At 38.6% G+C, this 19131-nt stretch overlaps 1 non-coding gene across 1 annotated transcript; it reads right to left on the reverse strand.

Moving 5' to 3' along the window:
* Positions 1-5419: 5419 nt before the first annotated feature.
* Positions 5420-5509, reverse strand: TRNAR-UCG (transfer RNA arginine (anticodon UCG)). The gene has a single exon. It is a non-coding gene; the product is annotated as a tRNA-Arg (tRNA).
* Between the last annotated feature and the right edge of the window lie 13622 nt (positions 5510-19131).

A 19131-nucleotide genomic window follows, 5' to 3' on the forward strand; every position in this document is an offset into this window, starting at 1 on the left:
CTGTGCAAAAATTAACTAGTTACTCAAACTTGCTGGGGGTAATATTCCACTTAATATATTTAAACACAAGAAATTATGTTGGGACTATCTAGACTGTATTCTGGAAGTAATGCATTAGTGCCTCCCAGAATTAGTGTCAATAATGAAATGTTGGCTCTGAATTTTCCTCTTCAGTTCTCTGGGGCCATTTGAAAATGTTATGTACATTTAAAATGAGCTTTCTTGCAATTTCAAAATGTTTCTCATACCTCAAACATATATCAATTTATTTCCTTTTTATTTTAATGTTAATAGCAAAATAGCTTAAAATGTCTCCAGATTAGATGGTCCAATAGAATAGCAACGGAATAATACAGGGACACTTTTACACTGTTATACGAAAGAAGAAAAATGAATATTCCAGAATTTCATTTTTTCTGATAGTGGTAAATTCCAGTTTTCAGAGCTTTTGAGCTCCACACACTTTGTCTGTTTGGGGACCGTACTAATGGGGTTGATTCAAAAGTGCATCAGGACCACCAAAATATGTTTTTTCTGAGTCTACTTCTTCCATATGATCCATTGTCAAGAAGCTGTTGGTTATGACTAATGCCAGATATTAAATATGGAAGGAATGATAGAAAAAAGAAAATTACCAACTTACAGTTATCACTGTAATAATTTATTGAGGGGTGTGTGTGTGTGTGTGTGTGTGTGTGTAGAAAGAGGGAGAGATTGCAAATGTGACAAAATGTTAAAAAGTGTTAAGTCTATGTGAAAAATATATGGATACTTCTTGTATTTTTCTTTTGAGTATTTTATAGGTTTGAAAATAATATGTTGGAAGAGGAGGTAATTGATTAGAAATGTTATTATATTATGGGGCACCTAGGTGGCTTTGTCAGTTAAGCATCTGACTCTTGATCTCAGCTGAGGTCTTGATCCCAGGATCCTGAATTAACACCCCACATTGGGCTCCACACAAGGTGTGAAGCCAACTTAAAAAATGTTATATGGAGGCTGGGGCTGTAAATGAGGGCCCAAAATAGGGGATTTAATATAAAACACTTTTTTTTTTTTTTACCATAAACCAATAATAACAGAACAAGGTGACAGGTCAGTCATTAGGTCTTTAAATTGTGGATGAAGTCAAAAGATACTACATCTTGAAAACAGAATCAACTTTGTTTTCATTTATTCATTCAACAAATAATTTTTTAATCCCTATCCTATGCCGCTATGTTCTATGTGGTACAGAAACAGCTGTCAACAAAGCAGAAAGATCACAGTCTTATAGAGCTCACATCGTAAGCCACTCTTATACAGCTCACACTGAATGGAGGTAGAAACATCAGCAAGCACATAAAGAAATGAACACAGTAATTATACAATGTCCTTTTATGACTGGTTTATTTCACTTAGCATAGTGTCTGCAAGTTGCATCCATGCTTTAAGGCTGACTGATAAGGGGCTTACCTGTGTCATTTTACTCCTTGCTTTCTATATGCTTTATAGCTTTTTTGTGCCTCATTTCCTGCATTACTGTCTTCTTTTGTGTTCAGTTGATTTTTTTGTAGTGAAATGTTTAAATTCCTTCCTCATTTCCTTTTGTATATACTCTATATCAGTTTATTTGTCATTACCATGGGGAATACCTTTAATAGTCTAAAGTTATAACATTCTAATATGGATTTTTGCCAGCTTAACTTCAGTAGCACACAGTAACTCTTTACATCTCCATCCCTACTCCTTTCAGTTGTTAATGTCACAAAATCATACCTTTATACATTGTGTTTTTAAAACATAAGCTAATAATTTTTAAAAGTGTGTTGATCTCTTAAATAATGTAGAAAAAAGTGGAGTTACAAATCATTGCAACAATAACACTAGATTTTAGATTTGCCCATGTATTTGCCTTTATTGAGATCTTTATTTCTTCATATGGCTTTAAGTTACCATGTAGTGTTCATTCATTTCAACCTGAAGGATTCCCTAGAGCATTTCTTGCAGGACAAGCAGTGGTCATGAACCCCTTCAGCTTTTGTTTATCTAGGGATGTCTTAATTTTTCCCTCACTTTTTTTTTTAAACTTTAAGTTCAAGTTAGTAAACATGGTGTAGTATTGGTTTCAGGAGTAAAATTTAGTGCTTCATCACTTACATATAACACCCAGTGCTTATCCCAACAAGTGCCCTCCTTAATTAAGCCCATCACCCATTTAGCCCATTCCCCCACCCACTACCTGTCCAACAACCTCAGTTTGTTCTCTGTATTTAACAGTCTCTTATGGTTTGCCTCCCTGTCCGTTTTTATCTTATTTTTCTTCCCTTCCCCATGTCCATCTGTTGTGTTTCTCAAATTCCACATATGAGGGGCGCCTGGGTGGCGCAGTCGGTTAAGCGTCCGACTTCAGCCAGGTCACGATCTCGCGGTCCGTGAGTTCGAGCCCCGCGTCGGGCTCTGGGCTGATGGCTCAGAGCCTGGAGCCTGTTTCCGAATCTGTGTCTCCCTCTCTCTCTGCCCCTCCCCCATTCATGCTCTGTCTCTCTCTGTCCCAAAAATAAATAAACGCTGAAAAAAAAAATTAAAAAAAAAAAAATTCCACATATGAGTGAAATCATATGGTATTTCTCTTTCTCTGCCTGACTTAATTCACTTAGCATAATACACTCTAGTTCCATCCTTGTTGTTGCAAATGGCAAGATTTCATTCTTTTTGTTTGCCAAGTAGGTTTCCATTGTGTGTGTGTATATACCACATCTTCTTTATCCGTTCATCATCAGTCAATGGACATTTGGGCTCTTTCCATAATTTGGCTATTGTTGATAATGCTTCTGTAAACATTGGGTTGCATGTATACTTTCAAATCAGCATTTTTTTATCCTTTGGATAAATACCTAGTAGTGCAATTGCTGGGTCATAGGGTAGTTCTATTTTTAATTTTTTGAGGAACCTCCATACTGTTTTCCAGAGTGGCTGTACCAGTTTGCAAGCCCAATAGCGCAAAAGGGTTCCCCTTTCTTTGCATCCTTGCCAACATCTATTGTTTCCTGAGTTGTTAATTTTAGCCATTCTGACAGGTGTGAGGTGGTATCTTATTGTGGTTTTGATTTGTATTTCCCTGATGATAAGTGATGTTGAGCATCTTTTCATGTGCCTGTTAGCCGTGTGGATGTCTTATTTGGAAAAGTGTCTATTCATTTATTCTGCCCATTTCTACATTGGATTATTTGGTTTTTGAGTGTTGAGTTTGATAATTTCTTTATAGATTTTGGATACTAACCCTTCATCCAATGTGTCATTTGCTAATATCTTCTCCCATTTGGTCCATTGCCTTATAGTTTTGTTGATTGTTTCCTTTACTGTGCAGAAGTTTTTATCTTGATGAGGTCCCAGTAGTTCATTTTTGCTTTATTTCCCTTGCTTCCAGAGACAAGTCTAGTAAGAAGTTGCTGTGGCCATGGTCAAAGAGGTTGCTACCTATATTCTCCTCTAGGATTTTGATGGTTTCCTGTCTTACATTTAGGTTTGTCATCCATTTTGTCTCCCTCACTTTTTTTTATGTTTATTTATTTTTGAGAGAGCACAAGTGGGAGAAGGGGAGAGAGAGGGGGACAGAGGATCCAAAGCAGGCTCTTTTCTGACAGCAACAAACCCAATGTGGGATTCAAACTCATGAACTGGGAGATGATGACCTGAGCCGAAGTTAGACGTTCAACCAACTTAGCCACCCAGGTGCTCCTGTCTCCCTCACTTTTGAAGGAATTTTGCCAGATGCAGTATTCTTGGTTGACAGGGATTTTTTTTTTTTTTTTTTTTTTTTTTTTTGCCTTTAGCACTTTGAAGATATCAGCCTACTATCTTCCGGTCTCCATAGTTTCTGATAAGTTGTTTCTTTCTTGCTGCTCTTAAAAATCTCTCTGTCTTTGGCTTTGGATAATTTGATTATAATGTGTCTCAGTGTGCATCTCTTTGAATTCTTCCTACTTGGGTCTTGCGGCTTCATGGATGTTTGTGTTCATGTCTTTCATCAAATTTGGGAAGTTTTGGGGCACTGTCTCTTCAGGTATTGTCTCTGCCCTTTTCTCTCTCTCCACTCCTTCTGGAACTTCCGCTATCTGTATGTTGGTCTGCTTGATGGTATCTCATGGGTCCCTTACAGTCTGTCCACTTTTATTCACTCTTTTTTCTTTATGTTCCTGAGGCTCAATAATTTCCATTGTCCTATCTTCAAGTTTACAGATTCTTCTGCTTGCTCAAAAATGCCTTTGAATCTCTCTAGTGAATTTTTCATTTCAGTTATTGTACTTTTCAGTTCCAGAATTTCTTTTTTGTTTCCTTTAGCTTTTCTATCTCTTTATTGATATTTCCATTTTATCATATATAATTTTCTTAATATTTTCCATACCTTCCTTTAGTTCTTTGAGCATCTTTAAGACAGTTGTTTTAAAGTCTTTGTCTAGTAGATCCATCATCTGTTCTTTTTCTGGGACGGTTTCTGTTGGTTTAATTTTTCCTTTGAATGGGCCACAGTTTCCTGTATGTTTGTTTACCTTATGATTTTTGTGTTCAAAAATGGACATTTGAATCTAATAATTTGGTAACTCTGAAAAGTAAGATTCTCCCCTCATTCCCCAAGGTTTGGTATTTTAGCTTGCTGTAGGCTGTCTCTATGCTGAGAATCAGTCTAAAGTGTAAATTTAAGGTCTTTTCAGGTCTTTTCTGAGCCTGTGCCTTGCATGGGTGTGTGTGGTGACTTTTCAGTTTCTCCTGTATATGTGATTACTTTTGAATATCCTAGTCTTTAGTGTATGGCTTCCAAAAGGGAAAAGGAAAAAAATAAAGGGGAAGAAAGTTTTCCAGTTCTTTAAGTCCCCAGAAGCCCCTTTGGCTGAATGGAGAGTCTTGCAAAAATGGGAGAGGTGTAACAACAATGATCACTGCCTCTTTGCCTGTGCCTCTAAGGTCAGAAACAGCAATCAGAGAACAGATCCCGGATATTTGGAGAACATGTCTTTTTTTTTTCCCCACCCTGGTTCTGGCAAGCTACATGCATGCTCTTCTAGAACATGTATACAGCTGTCTGCCACAGGTCTGAGGAGTGGGGGATGGGAAGTGCTACTGTGCTAAGAGCTGATCTTGTTCAATATTAACCACAATTTACTAAGTGAGCCTTCCCCTGGAAGCTTTAAGCCTTCAATAGACTTTATAATTTCAAAATAGTTACATTAGACGGATTCTGCAAGTGCAGTTGTTTTCTAGGTAGGGAGACAGATTTCTGCACCATCTTCCCCAATGACTCACTAATTCTTTTTTTTTTTTTTTTTGACATTTATTTATTTTTGAGACAGAGAGAGACAGAGCATCAACGGGGGAGAGTCAGAGAGAGAGGGAGACACAGAATCCGAAACAGGCTCCAGGCTCTGAGCGGTCAGCACAGAGCCTGACGTGGGGCCCGAACCCACGGACGGGACCGTGAGATCATGACCTGAGCCGAAGTCAGACGCTCAACCGACTGAGCCACCCAGGCGCCCCTCTTTTTTTTTTTTTAACATTTGTTTTTTTTTTTGAGAGACAGAGGGAGACAGAGAATGAGTGGGGGAGGGGCAGAGAGAGGCAGGGTCACAGAATCCAAAGCAGGCTCCAAACTCTGAGCTGTCAGCACAGAGCCCGACACGGGCTCAAACTCATGGATCCTAAGATCATGACCCAAGCCAAAGTTGGATGCCCAACCGACTGAACCACCCAGGCGCCCTTTAAGACTAATTCTTACCTAAAAGTCTTTTTTACTGTAAGGATCTTGTTTATCTACATCCTAATTACTAAACCCTCAAGATTATAAAAATAGCAATCTTTGGTCAGTTTGCCTCTCAGGCATTTTCAAAATTGTAATACTTTCCTTGTAGTATATAGTGTTCTACACTTTGTTTTCATCACATGTATGGTTTTGATTCTTTACAATAACATGGGGGAAGTTGTAAGAGCAAATAGTATTATTACCCTCTTATAGTCAAGAAAATTGAGCCTCAAACTACAGTAAATAGTAATGGATATTCAGTGAGCAATAGAGTAATAAATCAATAATTTCTTATTAAAAACTAGGGTTCTGTCTGCCACCCCAAACTATCTCTCTATAATACCTGAAAGTTTGACCCTGAACAATGAGAACAGTCTGGTGTCTGGAATGAGAAATATCATCACAGCCAAGGCATCCTTGACCTTGGAGACCATCACTTGCTCCCTCTGCCTGTTCTGATTATGAATGACCTCACAGAAGAGTGAGAAGGCAAAAAAGGAAGAGGATGCAGTCTTTCTTGTTCCCTCCAGCAGTTTCTTCCACCTGCTAGAGAGAGAACAAGATAAGTAAGAAGTTGGGAAACTCCATCTAAGCAAGTTTCTCATGGCCACTGAACAATTCTTGCTTTTACCTGCAATTACAAGAATGAGCAGATGCCAAACTCATTTGAAGTAACAAAATATATGGCCTCTCTAGGAAGAACCTGATTCCTTCAGCATGTGGACTTAGGATGAATATCCAAATTTCTGTTTCAAACAGTGGATAAGAACAGAGTTAGAATAAGCTAATTTAAATTAATATTAATAAAAATACTAGTTTAAAATATCAAATTATAAAAAGTGTAAAATTATAGTTAATTAAAATATCAAATTATAACTCAATTTTTGTCATTTAAAAATATGTTGATCCCTCTATTGGTGTTTAATTATTGTATTCCTTGATGGTGCAATGTCATTTTAACAAAACATGGTTGCCTTTTCTGACCACGTGATATTTATTGCCCCCTGGTGGTAGCTTTCCTCAATTCTAGTTTCAGTTTTAAGGGATGAGGCGATAGTGAATTTCAGTGTTTGGTTCATTTGTGTGAGGAGCATGGTCCTGCTGGGTGGGCAAATTGCCTACTTCCAATATCCATGCCAATGCTTCCTTATATTGGCACAAATGGCCAAAGTGAAAATCAGTACTGAAATGGGAGTTGGTGATTCAAATACTGAAAATACGTATCAATAACACAGATATTTGAATGATAATCAATACAATATGGAAGTGTTTTTAAATCATTTATTACCAAATATTCAGGGTGTGTTCTGGGCACAGCTAACGCAAGGAGTGCCAGAAACACTGGGTAATTATCTTCAGCCCTCATGGCTGTAGGATAGAGCATCTGGACCATGACTCACTCAGGCAGTTGGCCAATTCCCCAACTGGTGCTAAAAATGACCTGAAATATAGTTTTCTCATCTGTAAAATATGGAGATATAATACTACCTGCCTTATAGGGCTATAAAAACTTGATGTTCTCAATACACTTCAGGGAGGCTATTTCTTACATATGAATGTAGTGTCCAACATACTGCCATACCTTTGGTCAGCAAGGCAGACAGGTAAGACTGGCTTATCTTCCATTTATACCCTCTGGCTAGACTGGGTGTGACTTTCTGGGGCTTCCTCATTCTCTTTTAAGGTTGATTTCTTTTAACCTGATGTTCCCATATAAAAATGTTTGGAGCAGAAAGTGGGAGAGTACAACGTGATTTGGGCTGGTTTCCATTCCTACCCCAAAGTCAAGCATGTATTAGAGAACATTAAAGTTGTGTCTGCCTGAAAAGAACTTGAATACTAATTTGTGATGGAAAATTACAGGAATCCATCAGAAAAGTATTACTATAAAGTATTATCTTCCAGAGGGATGTTGAGAGTGCCTTCATATGGACTTTGCTTACTTTTTCTTTTTTTTTAATTGGGAGACTAAAACAGTAGAAAATTCCCTAAAGTTCCAAACAAATAATTTAAAACCATGGATTACTGTGCTCAAGAGTTTCTTTGCAAACAAACATAATACAAGAAATTCCCCAAATTAAAAAAATTCTTTTAGACATTTACTCTCATGACTTTCATATTTAAATTGAGAATGTATTAAAGAAAAAAACCCTCTAAAAATTAAAATCTACCCACTTCCTTTATGAGAGTTGTTAACATGAATATTAAAATGAGAAAGTGTTTGCAGCTGCTCTGGAAAACAGTGTGGAGGTTCCTCAAAAAATTAAAAATAAATCTACCTTATGACCCAGCAATAGCACTGCGAGGAATTTACCCAAGGGATACAGGAGTGCTGATGCATAGGGACACTTGTACCCCAATGTTTATAGAGCACTTTCAACAATAGCCAAATTATGGAAAGAACCTAAATGTCTATCAAGTGACGAATGGATAAAGAAGATGTGGTTTATATATGCAATGGAATACTACTTGGCAATGAGAAAGAATGAAATCTGGCCATTTGTAGCAATGTGGATGGAACTGGAGTGTGTTATGCTAAGTGAAGTAAGTCAGGCAGAGAAAGACAGATACCATATGTTTTTACTCATATGTGGATCCTGAGAAACTTAAAAGACCAGGGGGGAGGGAAGGGGATAAAAAAAAAAAGTTACTGAGAGGGAAGGAGGCAAACCATAAGAGACTCTTAAATACTGAGAACAAACTGAGGGTTGATGGGGGGTAGGGGAGAGGGAAAAGTGGGTGATGGACATTGAGGAGGGCACCTGTTGGGATGAGCACTGGGTGTTGTATGGAAACCAATTTGACAATAAATTATATAAAATAAAATAAAAATAAAATGAGAAAGTGTTTTACTTTAAAGAGAAGACACGTACAGCATATTAATACCAAGTACAAAATGAAAATATAAACAGTGTGAATGACTTTGTAAATAAATATTACAACATTTATGTATTCAAAGGACTCAGCAGAAAAAAGTTACACACTTGTTCCAATGCTAAGATTTGTGGAGTTGCTTTTACTGAACTGTCTTCAAATCCTGTTCACTTTGAAAATTACTCACATTAGTTTATGGTCATGGTTCATATTGAAATCATTTAGGGGATGGTTAGGTTTGTGTGTGACCATTACATAAAGGTGACAATATTTTGAGGGTGACCTTTGTGGGCCAGGGAACGGGATTAAATAGGAAGTTATACAGGGATTGAAGAAGGTTTGTTAGGGAGGCAGAGAAATCAGATGGAATCTGAGATGATCTAAAATCAATCAATCAAGGCATTTAAAAAGATACATAAATATTTCTGTAGCCATAGAGATACCATGAAATCTTTGTGACAAAATATTTTCTCTGCCCTAAGATAATAATGTAAGCAATAGAGCAGGGTAATGACTTTTCAAATAAATGTGTATTTTAACAAAACAGGAAAATGAGAAAAATATTTGATGTTATGCAGAAACTCCAAAGTCCTCTTTAAGAAATATGAAGCAGAGGAGAACAAGTTAAGCTATTAGAGCAAACAGATGGAAGCTTCCCCCTGAGATAATCCTGAGCAGAATCCTCAGCACCTTCCTGGAAAATTTTGAATCCATCCATCTTCTCATTTTTTTTTTTTTGGAAGAGAAATATTTATGAAATGAGTTTGTGTGAAGCTGGCTGCTGTTCAGCTTTTGCAGAAACAAGCTGCTTATCTAATTCTTGTCTGAAGGGCATTTATTTTTAATCGTGGAAATTGTACCAGCTATCCAATGTCTCACCTTCTTAGTGGAGAAAAAAAAGATCTTGAGACAGTCTCCTAAAGACTTTTTAATTATACCTCAAGTAATTACATACTTGTTACCAAATGTGCACCCATGCGCACAATAAAGAGAAAATACGTGGAGAAAGATATACAAACACATCTTCATAGAGACAAAAATAATTTCTTAGCACATTCATAATAAAGATCTTCTAAGTAGTTCTATGTGAAGAAGAATAAATTTAGGTTTCAAAACCTTATAGTAATTACAAATTTATATGGAAATATAGACTGAAGTAAATTCCTACTATAAAATACAGCCTGGGTGCCAGGGTGGCTCAGTCAGTTGAACATATGGCTCTTGATCCCAGGATTGTGGGATTGAGCCCCACGTCTGGCTCCAGGCTGAGCATGGAGCTTGGGATTCTTCCTCTCTCCCTCCACCCCTCTTCCCCACTTGCATGCTCTCTCCCTCTAAAATATTTAAAAATAAATAAAATAGGGGCGCCTGGGTAGCTCAGTCAGTTTAAGCATCCCACTTATGGTTTCCACTCTTGTCATGATCTCACAGATCTGGAGCCCTGCGTCAGGCTTTGTGATGACAGTGCAGAGCCTGTCTGGAATCCTTTCTCCCCCTCTCTCTCTGCCCCTTTCCCACTCCTTCTTCCTCTCTCTCTCTCTCTCTCTCTCTCTCTCTCTCTCCCCCCAAAAAAAAATCTTAAAAAAAATAAAGAAAATGCAGTCTGAAATTCAGTTTCAAAATTCAAGCACCTTGTACTTGAATGACTTTAATGAAGTCATTAAAGAAGAATGACTTTAATGAAGATAAAAATCCTTAGTTCAAACATGCAAAAGATTCCAGTAACTTAAGAACTATAAGTAGGGACCTCATATTCTGTGCAGGTTTGTACCTTTCTGAAGGCTATCCTTCCAGAGGGTCATGGCCAGTATGCTGGAGATAATTACCCTGAGAATGGTGTTGGGATTATTTGCCCTGAAAGTACCTTCTATCTCATCCTTGAACATTCATCTGCCACTTCTCTGCCCACTCTCCCAGTCTGGTGCCATCTTCCTGTAGGCTGTCCTGCACCTGGCATTTTACTAACTGGAAGTTTCATGTCATATGCCACTTTGGAGATTTCACACATATGCTCACCTCTGAATCATTTACCAAACTATTTCATAAGAATGCCTTAGAGCCTATCCCTGGTGTACCCCACTGTTTAAACCTCTTCATTCAGGGGGAATGGAATGTTAAGTGAACGTTTCAGCTGATGTCCTAGGTATCAGGTAGCTAAGTTAATTGTAAACTTACGACTTTTAGAGTTACAGCACTCTTACAGTGCTTCCCTCACATCAGGGGTATAAAAGGGTGGTTTTAATGGGCCTTTGTAAAAGTGATTTTTTTATTTTTTAGAGAGAGAGAGAGAGAGAGTTGTGAAGTGTCAGCTCTACCCCCTTAATCTCAAGTCAAGAGTTAATTTTAAAGTAAATCAGCAAAGTAAACTCTTCTTATGAAGGGTAAGAAGAAAAGCTAAGTTTCTATAGAGAAGCAGGGGAAGGACCAGAACTATTGAATAAACATAAGTGGACAATGAAAGAAAAAAAATTTTTCTGACTATAAGTTAGTACTTGTTCAATGCACTAATTATACATGCAAGGGCCCATTTATCCTTACCTTTTATTTAGTGCTTTTAGACAGCTGTTTATCCATAAAATTTTTTTCTCTGATGATTTTTGTTTGTGAAATGTTTTTAGTGTGGAATCTTATCAAAGACTGATAAAAACATTACATTTACTGGTGTACTTTCATTAAGATATTTAATTTTGCTCTAAAAGAAGCCTAATACATTACTTAGATATGATTTCCTTTCAATAAAATAAAATATATTTTCTATCAATATGTCAAGTTTATACAAGTTTTCAGTGATCTTATACTCTATGGTAAATTCATCTCTAAAGCTTAGATAGAGGTGAGATTGTGTTGTTCCCCTGGCTTTTTTAAATCAATAAAAGCCAGAGTAATAAGCTAAGAAATTGAAGTCAGAGAGGTAGTGGTCTCAAAGAAGCCAGTGGAGGAGAAAGTTTATAGAAAGAAGATCAATAGAGTCAAATGATGTAAAGGCATCAGGAAGGATAAAAACAGAAATTATGGTTATTTGGGGAGTCAGGAGTGACCTTTTTGAATGTCTTTGGATGGAATGGTACTTTCTTATACTTTCTATCTCTTGGTTGAAGTTCTCACTGTGTTCATTCTTTTCCCAAGTTCAATGAGCATCTTTATGACTTTTACTTTAAACTCTTTTTTAGTTTATCTCCATTTCATTAAGGGTTTTTCCTGAAGTTTTATCTTTTTTCTTTCATATATTCCTCTGTTTCTTCATTTTGCCTGAAATTGTGTGTTGGTTTCTACACCATTAGATGAAACAGCTACCTTTTTGAATCTTAAAGGGTTGGACTTGGCATAGGAAATGAACCATATCTCATTCGACCCTGCCCTAGCTCTTGGCTGTCTCTTAAACCTTGTTATGGTCCAAGCAGCCTCTAATATTTTAAATAGCTTCAAGTTGTTGAGGATGGCCAAGACCTGTCAGTGTCCCAAAGGAGAGGATCTCCATCAGCACTTAAATTCATTCAGGCTAGCTGGAAAGCAGACCCTCAGGCAGCAGCTTTTTTTTTTTTTAATGTTTATTTATTTTTGAGAGAGACAGAGACAGACTGTGAGCTGGGGAGGGGCAGAGAGAGAGGGAGACACAGAATCTGGAGCAGGCTCCAGGCTCTGAGCTGTCAGCACAGAGCCCAACGCGGGGATCGAACTCACAAACTACGAGATCATAACCTGAGCTGAAGTCACACCAACTGAGGTCCAACTCAACCAACTTAGCCACCCAGGCACCCCGGCAACAGCTTTTAAAGTACGCAAATTTATAAAGTCCTGTGGGACCACAAGTGTAAGCCCTGCTGTCTACCAGAGCTACGTGATCTGGAGGTGTCCAATGGGTAGCAATCACAAAAATCAGGACTCCAGACAAGTGTATAAGCTCTTTTCTGGGAGATACCAGTCAACTGTAGCAAGGCAGAGGAAGAGCCCAAAGATGGCATCCATCATCCATAGGCCAATATTCCCTGAGAGCAACTCGGTAGACCCCTAGATGTGCACAAAACCTAAGGCCTGCCCCTCAGGCCAAAGCTTCCCCATGTGCAAATAGGCCTCTTTCATCAAAAGATTGGAGATGTGCTTCAGTTTGTTTTCTGTGCAGTGCCCTGGGGATGGTAGCCTGCCAGGAACTGTCTCTCCTATTGTTACAGTAATGTGGGATCCAGAACACAGCCCCACCCGACCACCAGAGCCAGGTGGTCAAGGACCATCCCTTGGGTAGCAGCTACAAAAACTAGGACACCAGATGAGAAAACCAGGGCACCAGATACATGTAAGAGCTCCCTCTGGGAGATACTGGCATCCTGGAGCACTGCAGAGGGATAACATGGAGAGGCCCACTGGCTGTAGCAAGACAGAGTTGGGCATAAGGATGGGACCCACTGGAAAATTTGTGTTTTTTTTTTTAAAGAAGCAAGAGATGGCACCTTTTGGCTAGAGCAAGGCAGAAGGAACATTAACACAATTTGATCTAATCACTCTAACTTGGTTGTTGGGGGGAAGAATTGGGGCTTAAAATCCTCTAATCCCCCCTAAAAGGAACATTAATCAAATTTGTGGTCATTATACTTTAACTGAACTGTCATTTAGCCATTTTAAAGAATGTCTTCATTTTGGTCTTTGAGTCCATCAAGGCATTTAAGTGTTCTTCTTGAGTTCTTTTTTGACAAGTCTAAATTTTAGTTGATACGTTTAATGTCCATTCTTCTGTGATATCTTTGTGAAGGCAAATTTCCCATTATTGGGAGGCTGGTCTTGCAAATTCCCAAGTTAGACCAGGCTTTTGTGGTGCTGTTCTGAAATAACTGAACTCTGGAAATGTCCATTATTGAGTCTTGATTAATTTTAATGAAAGCCATTTATTTAATCTTCCAATTATTATTGAAGACCTGCAAATAGATCAGTAATGAAACAGACTAAAAAATCACTGCCCTTTGTAGCTTATGTCCTGTCTCCTGGATGTCCTGTCACTGGAAAAGAGGATCTTGGAGAAAGAAATAGGACAAGGAGAAAAAATTTGCATTCTCTTGGCCTTGACCTTTAGGGCCTCAGCTCTGGAAAAGATTAAGGTACTCAAGAAAAATCTCAATGGCGCGGGAGTAAGCCAACCCTACAACATGTGGGCAAGCCAGGGACCTAAGTGAGAGATGTCTAGCAGAGGACTCCTGTGGAGGGGCCTCAGCTGTGGACTCTGAGGATGACTACATCCGGCATAAAGGTTTAAACTCTCAGGGAAGTTCCTTTCTATTATTCACTAAGCCACCAGGCAAGTCTTGTCAAGGATTATAGCCTGGTGTTAGATATCACTGTAGAGATTGGAATGAAGGGCCTGGGATCTCTGTGGTGGTGAAGAGGAGGCTTCAGTGGCTGACAGTAATGAACTTTGACTTGCAGAAGAACAGAGCAGCAGTCAGGAATACTTGGGAAGCAGAAATTTGACTTGGGTAAAAATTAGACTTCCTGCTATACCTATTTTGATTAATACTGGATATGTATGTAGTATTTCTATTATCTTCCTTCTGAAATTTTGTGTTAAAAGGACCTAACATTTCAGATCATCTTAAAAGTAATACAGAAGAACTGAATATATTCCCCAGAAATAGTCCATGTAACTAATTTCCCTGAAGAAACACAGTGGCCTTAAGAGAAGTTTCCAAGTATGAAAAAAGTGAGGAATGCTAAGTTATACAGTGTCCAACCTTCATCTGTTCTTTCTTCCCTCTCAGATATTTGTGAAAATACTGACACATCCTCACATATATTACCATAGAAACAAACACTCCAAACATTTAGTCATATACACTTATGTGAAGTATACCACCCAGGTGATAGGAGTAGGAAGTTCAAAGAACTGCCTAAGATATATTATTAATTATCTAGCATTTTCTGTTCACATTATTTAAGTTTGGTGCTTCCACAATGTGGCATGTAGCAGAGACTACACTGGGGGCTGTATAGATAATAAGCACTGCCAATTTGCTAAAGGTGATCCAACATAAAGATATGTTTCATATGAGGTTTATAATCCTATGATTTCAAATACTGTGAAGTTTAAGTTCTACAATAGAGAGGCCTGGACTCCAGACCTCAGCTTTGTTTCTATTGCTCTTATTATAAATCAGATATATGGTTTTGATATAAGAATCTTTCAAAAAGATCCCATATAACTTTGAAACTGGATCAGGCCAACTAATATTATAATGGTCACGAGAACAGTGAAATGTGATCAAAATTTGGAAAAATGTAAGAACGGGTGAAGAGGAATAGTAATCTTTCTCCCTCCCTCCTCGTGGTTGATTAAAAAAATGGCTATAGGGCACCTGGGTGGCTCAGTCAGTTGAGTGTCCAACTTTAGCTCAGGTCATGATCTGGCAGTTCTTGAGTTTGAGACCCACATATAGCTCACTGCTCTCAGCGCAGAGCCCACTTCGGATCGATCTTCTGTCCACCCCCCCTCTCTGTCCCTCCCCCTCTGGTGCACTCCCTCTCTCTCTCTCTGTCTGTCTCAAAAATAAACATTTAAAACAAAACAAAGCAAAATGGCTATAGTACTTTACATTGAGAGATGGAGTCTGTATCCCTACCCAAAGATCAAGTGGGCAGCGCTTATAATTTACTTTGGACAAGAATGTGATGGAAATGATATTTTGTGAGTTTCAAACCTGGCCTCAAGAAGCTGGGAGGCCAGCTTTCTCTTTTCTGCTCTTGAGACTCTTGCCCAGCATAGCCTGAGCATCCTGAGAAACTGTATGGAGCAGAAGGCTTTTCTGTTTGAATCATCTTAGAACAACCAACCCCAGCTGAGCCACCAGCTGACCACAGATACATGAGCAAGCCCAGGGCACTGGTGAAGGCCAGAACCACTAAGCTGAGTCCTGTCCAAATTGCCAAACTGCCATTTAAGTCACAAAGTTTTGGGAGGTAATTTATTAAACAGCAAAAGCTAACGTGTAGTTGTGTAGTTCGTATCTCCATGAACCACACAGTTATAAAATGTTACAAAGTTGGGGCACCTGGGTGACTCAGTCAGTTAAGTGTCCAACTTGAGCTCAGGTCACTATCTCACGGTTCATGAGTTCGAGCCCCACGTCGGGCTCTGTGCTGACAGCTCAGAGCCTAGAGCCTGCTTCAGATTCTGTGTCTCCCTCTCTTTCTGCCCCTACCCCACTCATGCTCTGTCTCTCACTGTCTCTCAAAAATAAATAAACATTTAAAAAAATTTTTTTAAATGTTACAAAGTAAATACTTCCTGAAAGATAAAGTTTTATAGAGTCACCTAAGCCACTGCCACTGAAAATGCTCATCTATAGAGAGATAAAGAGCTTGCACCAGAATATAAATCTCTACACTGCTTCCTTCATTAAGAAAATCTTGCTGCAAAAAGGACATCAGCTGAATTCAATAATGTGCATAATGACATATTTGGTTTCCAGTTGCAGTCAGTGAACCATACTTTTGGTAGCAATGAACTAAGGCTTAGAGGTCAATGAATTATTATATAAAGAGCCAGATAATAAACATTTTAGGGCCATATAGTTTCTGTCAACTTTGTCATTTTATCAAGGAAGCCACCACAGATAATATGTAAAGGAATGGGCATGGCAGCATTCCAATGAAACTATTTGTAAGATAGGCAGCCAGCTAGATTTGGTTTGTGGGCCCTAGCATGCTGGCCTCTGAATCCTAGGCCATTTCTGAGGTTCATCTCCTCAAACTTCATTATTAGGTCTGTTTTTTGATTAATGTCAAAAGAATATAGGCAAAGGCCAAAGAAAATTGGAAATCAGAACTACGATGAGGTACCACCTCACACCTGTCAGAATGGCTAAGAATGGTCAAGATTTTCAATAATAATGTACTAAGATTGGCTAACAACTCAGGAAACAACAGATGTTGGCAAGAATGCAAAGAAAGGGGAAACCTTTTGTCCTATTGGTGGGAATGCAAACTGGTACAACTGCTCTGGAAAACAGTATGGTTTTTCCTCAAAAAATTAAAAATAGAACTACCCTATGACCCAGAAATCGCACTACTAGGTATTTATACAAAGGATACAAAATGCTTATCTGAAGGGGCACATGCACCCCAATGTTTACAGCAGCGCTATCAACAATAGCCAAGTTGTGGAAAGAGCCCCAAATGTCTGTCGACAGGTGAATGGATAAAGAAGATGTCACACACACACACACACACACACACACACACACACACACACACACTGGAATACTACTCAACAGTCAAAAAGAATGAAATCTTGCCATTTGCAACAACATGGATGGAACTGGAATCTATTATGCTAAGCAAAATAAGTCCGAGAAAGACAAATATCATGATTTCACTCATATGAGAAATTTAAGAAACACAACAGAAAAACAAAGGAGAAGGGAAGGAAAACTAAGATAAAAATGAAGAGGGAGGCAAGCCATAGAGACTGTTAAATACAGAGAACAAACTGAGGGGTGGAGAAGTGTGCTAAATGGATGATGGGCATTAAGGAGGGTACTTGTTGGGATAAGCACTGGGTGTTAATGTAAATGATGAAATTCTGGGTTCTACTCCTTTAACCAGTACTGCACTGTATGTTAACTAACTTGAATTTAAATAAATAAATTTAAAAATAAATAAATACATAAGAAAATTCGAGATCTCCTTCATTAGAAAGGAAAAACAAATGCCTGAAATAGTTATTACAGATGTCCAACACAGAGCCACCCAAAAGGATAAAATGAAACATGGAAATATGTACATTATTATTGAAAAATATATGGAAAATAAAGTAAGCAAGTACTGCCAATCAAGGCCCTTGTTGGCTAAATCTTGGGGGAAAAATAAATATTCTAAGAAGCTTTCATTTCAAAATGTTGACATCTCAGGGATATAGAACTGTTCATCAGTAAAGAGGTGGGGTATTCCTTCCTTCATTTTGTCCCTCCCTCTTTTTCTCACTTTCCCTTTCTTTCCTTTTTTTTTTTTTCATTTGCTCTTAACACAGAGGAAGAATTTTTAGACACAAATAAAAGCAACCAGTATTATATTCTTGAAGAGCAGGTTGATAAGAGCAGCTGTTAATTTATGGTTGCCTCATTTGATTCTCCTTCAGTGTGGTTTGGAGACAACACATTTCTGTGCCATTACAGTATTAGACAACACTGTCTGTAGACTCATCCTGAGAATAGGCAGGGTGTGTCCTTCTGAGGGAGTATCAGGAAGAGGCACAAAAAAGAGATGTCAACCATTGCCATCCATGTCTCGAAATGCATACTGGGCAGATTTCCAAATTCCTGTTGCACTATATATATATATATATATATATATATATATATATATATGATGAGCTGCTTTGACAAATATACTCCTCCCTTATTAACAACAGCTGCTATCAAAAATAACTAGCATGAAATGAAAATCTGAAGTACTGTGTCCTGTTTGTTTCAATGAAATATGAAATATGAAATCTATTTCTTTTTTTTTTTAATTTTTTTTTCAACGTTTTTTATTTATTTTTGGGACAGAGAGAGACAGAGCATGAACGGGGGAGGGGCCGAGAGAGAGAGAGAGACACACAGAATTGGAAACAGGCTCCAGGCTCTGAGCCATCAGCCCAGAGCCTGACGCGGGGCTCGAACCCACGGACCGCGAGATCGTGACCTGGCTGAAGTCGGACGCTTAACCGACTGCGCCACCCAGGCCCCCCTGAAATCTATTTCTTAAAGATCTCAAGCTCCTTAAGGATGAGACCTTCATTTTAAGGCATAGTGTGGGTTAGCATTTTAAATGGTTTCCTTTATTTAGTGTTTAATATTTATTCTATGTTTTGATTAAGCCACTAAAAATCTCTAGCAGAATGCATGTGTGTGAAGAATAACACATTGGGAATCAAAGTCATTGACAATTCAGCTCAGATTGGCCAAGCAGCTTTGGCAGAAAAGATGGACATGGTGCCATGGCCATCATGGAAGGTTAGGAGAGAATAAACCCAGAGAAAGGAGTAACTGGGATCATCTGATGGGGCGTCACAGATAGGGGAGCGAGAACTGGGTAAGCTCATGAAATTAAGAGGCAATGGGGAAGTTAGAGAAAACTGGAGATAATGGTAGGGGTATAAAAAAGAAGGTGGAGGGGCGCCTGGGTGGCTCAGTCAGTTAAGCGTCCGACTTCGGCTCAGGTCATGATCTTGCAGTTCCGTGGGTTTGAGCCCCATGTTGGACTCTGTGCTGACAGCTCAGAGCCTGAAGCCTGCTCCAGATTCTGTGTCTCCTTCTCTTCCCCTCCCTGGCTCACATTCTCTCTCTCTCAAAAATAAATAAACATTAAAAAAAAATTTTTAAAGGAAGGAGGAGCTATAAAAAGAGAATGGATAAATTTTAAATTTTGTTGACTTCCAAAATTTCCCTCAGGCTGGTCCTGGCCAAGAGAGCCAAAAATTACCTCTTATGGTACAGGGAGAAAGGGATTCTACTTAT

This window comes from Lynx rufus, unplaced genomic scaffold (assembly GCF_022079265.1).
Source record: "Lynx rufus isolate CCGP_SWC_20201006 ecotype Redwood Valley unplaced genomic scaffold, mLynRuf1.p SCAF_2, whole genome shotgun sequence".
NCBI classification, from domain to species: domain Eukaryota; kingdom Metazoa; phylum Chordata; class Mammalia; order Carnivora; family Felidae; genus Lynx; species Lynx rufus.